The 5,918-nt window shown below is 42.7% G+C and overlaps 1 pseudogene; it reads left to right on the top strand.

Annotated features, from left to right (window-relative positions):
• Positions 1-560: 560 nt before the first annotated feature.
• Positions 561-1,015, top strand: LOC101831862 (annotated as a pseudogene).
• Positions 1,016-5,918: the final 4,903 nt, after the last annotated feature.

Below are 5,918 nucleotides of genomic sequence, written 5' to 3'. Positions count from 1 at the left end.
AATATACAAAGAACTCAAGAAACTAGACATCAAATTACCAAATAATCCAATTAAAAACCTGGGTACAATTATTTGTAATAGCGAGAACCTGGAAGCAAGCTAGATTCCCCTCAACTGAAGAATGAATGGATAAAATTGGGTACATTTACACAATGAAGTACTACTCAATTGTAAGAAACAATGACATCCTAAAATTTGCAGGCAAATGGGCAGAACCAGAAAAAATATCCTGAGTGAGGTATCCTAGACTCAGAAAGACAAATATAGTGTGTACTCACTCATAAGTGGATACCAGACATAAAGCAAAAGATACCCAGCCTACAATCCACAACCACAGAGAAGCTAGAACACTCTTCCATAAACAGAAACAGATACAAATATCCACAACTGGAGGATAATCTAAGTGAGGGAGGATCGACAATATGAACAAAGGAGTCAAGACCCTGATGGGGAAACCCACAGAATCACCTGTCCCCAGCTAGTGAGAGATCACTGACTCAGGTCTGACAAATGGGGAACCTGCATAAGACTGAACTCGACTCCCTTATTGTAAGAGACAATAGTGTAGTTCCAAGATGGTGGCGGCAGTGTGTGCGCCTCGGGTGTCTGGGCTGCTGGCCGGGCCCTCCCTCCGGTGGAGCGGCCTATGTCGAGTGGCGCCCACAGCGAGAAGGGTTCAGCTCCCATGTGGAAGGCTCTCACCTACTTCGTGGCGCTGCCCGGGGTGGGAGTGAGCATGCTCAATATCTTCCTTAAGTCGCAATACAGGGAACACGAGAGACCTGAGTTCATTGCCTACCCCCACCTCCGCATCAGGACCAAGCCCTTCCCCTGGGGAGTTGGTAACCATACCCTCTTCCACAACCCTCATGTGAACCCACTTCTGACTGGCTATGAAAATGAGTAGAGAACCCGGACCGTCCCCCAGGCAACAAGGGACCACAGCATTGGTTTGGACCATTATTCTGTGTGGACCACGAAAGCACATGGGGCACTAAGCTCATCTTTCCTTGTATCAAATCGGTCCTTTTGCTTGTAAGAGGAGATGGCTTGAATAAATAACTTAAACTTAAAAATAGTGTGGCTGGGACAATATATGAGGCCACTGGCAGTGGGTTCAAGACGTAACTCTAATGCACAAACTGACTTAGTGAAGCCCTTTGTATATGGAGAGATACCTTGTTCAGCCTAGACACGACACAGGGATGTGGGGGTGGTGGGGTGTCTTGGTCCTACCGCAATGAGATGATGGGGCAGACATAGTAGATGTCCTAGGGAAAGCCTAACCATCTCTGAGGAGCAGATGGGAGGTGGGAGAGAGTGGGGGGAGCAGGAGGAGAGGAGGGAGGGAGAACGAGGATTGGAATGTAAAAAATAAATTAATAAAAAATAAACTTAAAAACCAGCAGAAAAGCCAAGAGTTGATGGTGCACACCTTTACTCCCAACACTCGGGAGGCAGAGGCAGGCAGATCTCTGTGAGTTCGAGGCCAGCCTGGTCTACCAAGCGAGTTCCAGGACAGGCTCCAAAACAATACAGAGAAACCCTGTCTCAAAAAACAAACAAACAAAAAAGAACATCAGAATTAAGAAAAGCTAAAATCTTGATAATTTTATAATACAGATTAGATATGAAAATATCCAATCTTATTATTTACAACAAAAATGTACTATCTACTAACAATTACCCCAATAGCAAAATTAGCCCACCATTTTATATATATACAGCCATAATAAAAACCTCATGTTTGTCATTTGCATATTAAGAATATTACTGAAGAACAAAACCATGACAATAATCCTACAGCATTACCTATAGTTATTTTGGTCAACGTAAAGTATTTTTGTTTCTTCTCTTTTTCTGATACCCATAACTATTAAAAAGCTAATAAAATTCCATTTCTTTCTAGAATATGTTTTGAAAGAAAATTTGTATCAAAATCTATCTAGCAATTTAAGAGTTTTATAATACTAAAGCTTTTATCTTTTGATTCAGTAAATGAGGTTTTACGTAAACAAACTAGTTTTTAATAAAATACATAGTCATAAAATCAGGTATCTCTTCTAAATCCTGTAACAAGATATTTTTTCTTTTTTATAATTTATTTATGTTTCATTTTACATTCCAATTTCAGTTCTCCCTCCCACACTTCCTCCAGCCCTCCCCCACCTCCCACCCAATCTACCCCTCACTCCACTCTGTCCACCAGCAAGGGTTCCCATGAGGAGTCAACAAAGTCTGGCACATGAAGTTGGGGCAAGACCAAGGTCCTCTCCCATGTATTAAGGCTGAGTATGCATACCAACCACAGGGAATGGGCTAGCTCATATACCAGGGTTATAACATGGTCCCACTGTCAGGGGCCCCTTTGATAGTCCAAGCTTCACAACTGTCTTCCACATACAGAGGCCCTAGTTGAGTCCTTAGAGTCTCCACAGTTGTAGGTCTAGAGTTCATGAGTTTCCATGAGCTTGGTTCAGCTGTCTCTGTAGATTTCTTCACTATAATCTTGACCTCCCTTGCTCATATATTCCCTCCTCACTCTCTTCAACTGGATTCCTGGAGCTTGGCCTGGTGCTTAGTTATGAATCTCTACATCTGGTCCCATCAATTACTTGGATGATGACTCTGTGATGATAGTTGGGGTATTCATCAATCTGATTACAGGGGTAGTCCAGTTCAGGCATCCTCTCCACTAATGCTTGGAATCTTAGCTGGGGTCATCCTTGTGGATTCCTGGAAATTTCCCTAGCACCAGGTTTCTCCCTAACCCCATAGTGGTTCTCTCTATTAAGCTATCTCTTTCATTGCTCTTTCCCTCCATCCCTTCCCCCTCAACCTTCTCATTCCCTCATGTTCTCATTCCCCCTCCCCTCCCTTTTATTGCTTCCCTTATCCCCAGTTTACCCAAGAGATCTCATCTAATTCCCCTTCCCAAGGAAATCCATGCATCCCTCTTAGGGTCCTCCTTGTTACCCAGCTTCTCTGGAGCTGTGGACTGTGGTCTGGTTATCCTTTGTTTTACATCTCATATCCACTTATGAGTGTTTGTCTTTCTTATTCTGGGTTATACCACTCAGGTTGGTTTTTTTCCTAGTTCCATCCATTTGCCTACAAATTTCATGATGTTACTGTTTCCTATTAATCCACACACCTATGAATACCTGAATTTTGACAAAGAAGCCAAAATGGTACAGTGGAAAAAGGAAAGAATCTTTAACAAATGGTGCTCGTATAACTGGTTGTCAACATGTAGAAGATTGCAAATAGATCCATATCTGTCACCATGCACAAAACTCAAGTCCAAGTGGGTCAAGGACCTCAATATAAATCCAGCTACATTGAACCCGATAGAAGAGAAAGTGAGAAGTAGCCTTGAAGACATTGGCACAGGAGACCACTTCCTGAATAGAACACCAATAGCACAGATACTGAGAGCAGCAATCAATAAATGGGACCTCTTGAAACTGAAAAGCTTTGTAAGGCAAAGGACACTGTCAATAAGACAAAATGACAGCCTACAGAACGGGAAAAGATCTTCACCAACTCCACATCTGACAGAGGGCTGAACTCCAAAATATATAAAGAACTCAAGAAACTAGACATCAAAATACAAAATAACCCAATTAAAAATTGGGTACAGGGCTAAACAGAATTCTCACCAGAAGAATCACAAATGGTCAAATGACATTTAAGGAATTGCTCAACATCCTTAACAATCAGGGAAAATACAAATCAAAATGACTCTGAGATACCATCTTACACCTGTCAGAATACTGAGGACATCTTATGTTGGAGAGGATGTGGAGTAAGGGGAACACTCCTTCACTGCTGGTGGGAGTGCAAACTTGTACAACCGCTGTGGAAACCGGCATGGCGATTACTCAGAAAATTAGGGATCAATCTACCTCAAGACTCGGCAATACCACTATTGGACATATACACAAATCATACCACAAGGACACTTGCTCAACTATATTCATAACAGCATTATTCATAATAGCCAGAACCTGGAAACAACCTAGAAGACCATTAACCAAAGAATGGATAAAGAAAATGTGGTACATTTACATAACAGAGTATTACTCAAAAAGGTATGATTTAATCAGCCCCAGTTTCCAGAATTAACCGTTAAAAGTGATAGACCCAAAACATTCCACCTGTAAGGAAGCCCAAAACTAACAATTCAATGAATTATCTTTTTTGTTAGGCTTGACTGAGGTCTAATAAAAAAGAAGTCCTGCCATATGGTGGTGGTACATGTCTTGAATCCCAGCACTCGGGAGGCATAGGCAAGACCATCTCTTTGAGTTCGAGGCCAAGCACTGGGTCAAGCTCTGGGAGTCCAGTTGAAGAAAGGGAAGAGGGATTATATGAGCAGGGGGGTAAAGATCATAAGGAGGAAACCCACAGAGATAGTTGACCCAAGGTCCTGGGAGCTCACAGACTCTGGACAGACAGCTAGGGTGCCAGCATGGAACCGACCTAAACTTTCTTCATCTGGATGACAATTGTATAGCTTGTTCTTTTGTGGGGCCCCTAGCAGTGGGACCAGGACCTGTTCCTGATGCATGAGCTGGCTCTTTGGAACCTACTCCCTATAGTGAGATGCCTTGTTCAGTCTTGATGCAGGGCAGAGGAGCTTGGTCCTGCCTCAATTTGATATTCTATGCTTTGTTGATTCCCATGGGAGGCCTTACCCCATCTGAATGGAGAAGGAAGAGGAGTGGATGGGGGGAGTAAAAGGGAGGGGGAGGGGACTCGGAAAGAGGAGGGAGGGGAAACTGGTTGGTATGTAAAATAAATTTTGAAAATGATAAAAAAGAAGTCCTGTATAACCAGGTTTTTTTTTCCATTTAGTTCTAAATTCTACAACTAACATTAAATTCTTGCATATTTGCTAATGGCTTTATAAAAGTTTTTTTTAATGTTTGGGGCAATAACTCTTACAGATTAATGTAGTCCAAAAAATCACCTCCAAAACATTTACATTAATATATATAGACCACAACACGGACAGACAAACACCCTGTAGTGATTTGAAAGAAAATGGCCCCCACAGGCCCATAGGAAGTGGCATTATTAGGAGTGTGGCCTTGTTGGAGGAAGTGTGTCACTTTGAGTGAGGCTTTGAGATCTCAGTTGCTCAAGCTAGGCCTAGTGGAGCAGTCTCTTCCTGTTGTGTGTAGATAAAGATGTAGAATTCTCAGCTCCTCCACGTCTGCCTGCAATGCTTTCCACCATGATGATAATAGACTAAACCTCTAAACTGTAAACCAACTCCAATTAAACATGTTCCTTTATAAGAGTTGCCATGGTAGTAGATTAGTGTTCACCATGGCATACAAATGAACTTTGGGAGCCCATTCCACATGGAGGGATGCTCCCTCAGCCTGGACACAGGGGGAAGGGCCTAGGTCCTGCCCTAGATGAAATGACAGACTCTAGAGATCTCCCCAAGGAGGGCCTCATCCTCCCTGGAGAATGAAGTGGGGATTGGGCTGGGGGTGGGGCGTTGGGAGGGCTGGGAGGGAGAAGGTGGGGAGCTGGAATTGACATTTGAAGCATGCATGTTTCTAATTTAAATTTAAAAAAAGAAAAGAAAAAAAAGAGTAAAGTATAAGAAGGGGCACCATTCTTTCAGGACTTCAAAGGTGATGATTTAAAAAAAAAAAAGAGTTGCCATGGTCATGATGTCTCTTTGCAGCAGTAGCAATCCTAATACACACGCACACACACACATACACACAAACCTACCTTTATATTAGGCACTCCAATAATAATAATTTAGTTCACAATATGTTCCAAAAAGGGGGCCAGGTAGTGGTGGCACATGCCTTTAATCCCAGCACTTGGGAGGCAGAGGCAAGCGGATGTCAGTGAGTTCAAGGCCAGCCTGGTCTACAAAGCAAGTTCAA

Source organism: Mesocricetus auratus, unplaced genomic scaffold (assembly GCF_017639785.1).
Source record: "Mesocricetus auratus isolate SY011 unplaced genomic scaffold, BCM_Maur_2.0 Super-Scaffold_100003, whole genome shotgun sequence".
Taxonomy (NCBI): domain Eukaryota; kingdom Metazoa; phylum Chordata; class Mammalia; order Rodentia; family Cricetidae; genus Mesocricetus; species Mesocricetus auratus.
Note: the sequence above shows the minus strand (reverse complement) of the source record. Positions and strands in the feature narration are given on the sequence as shown.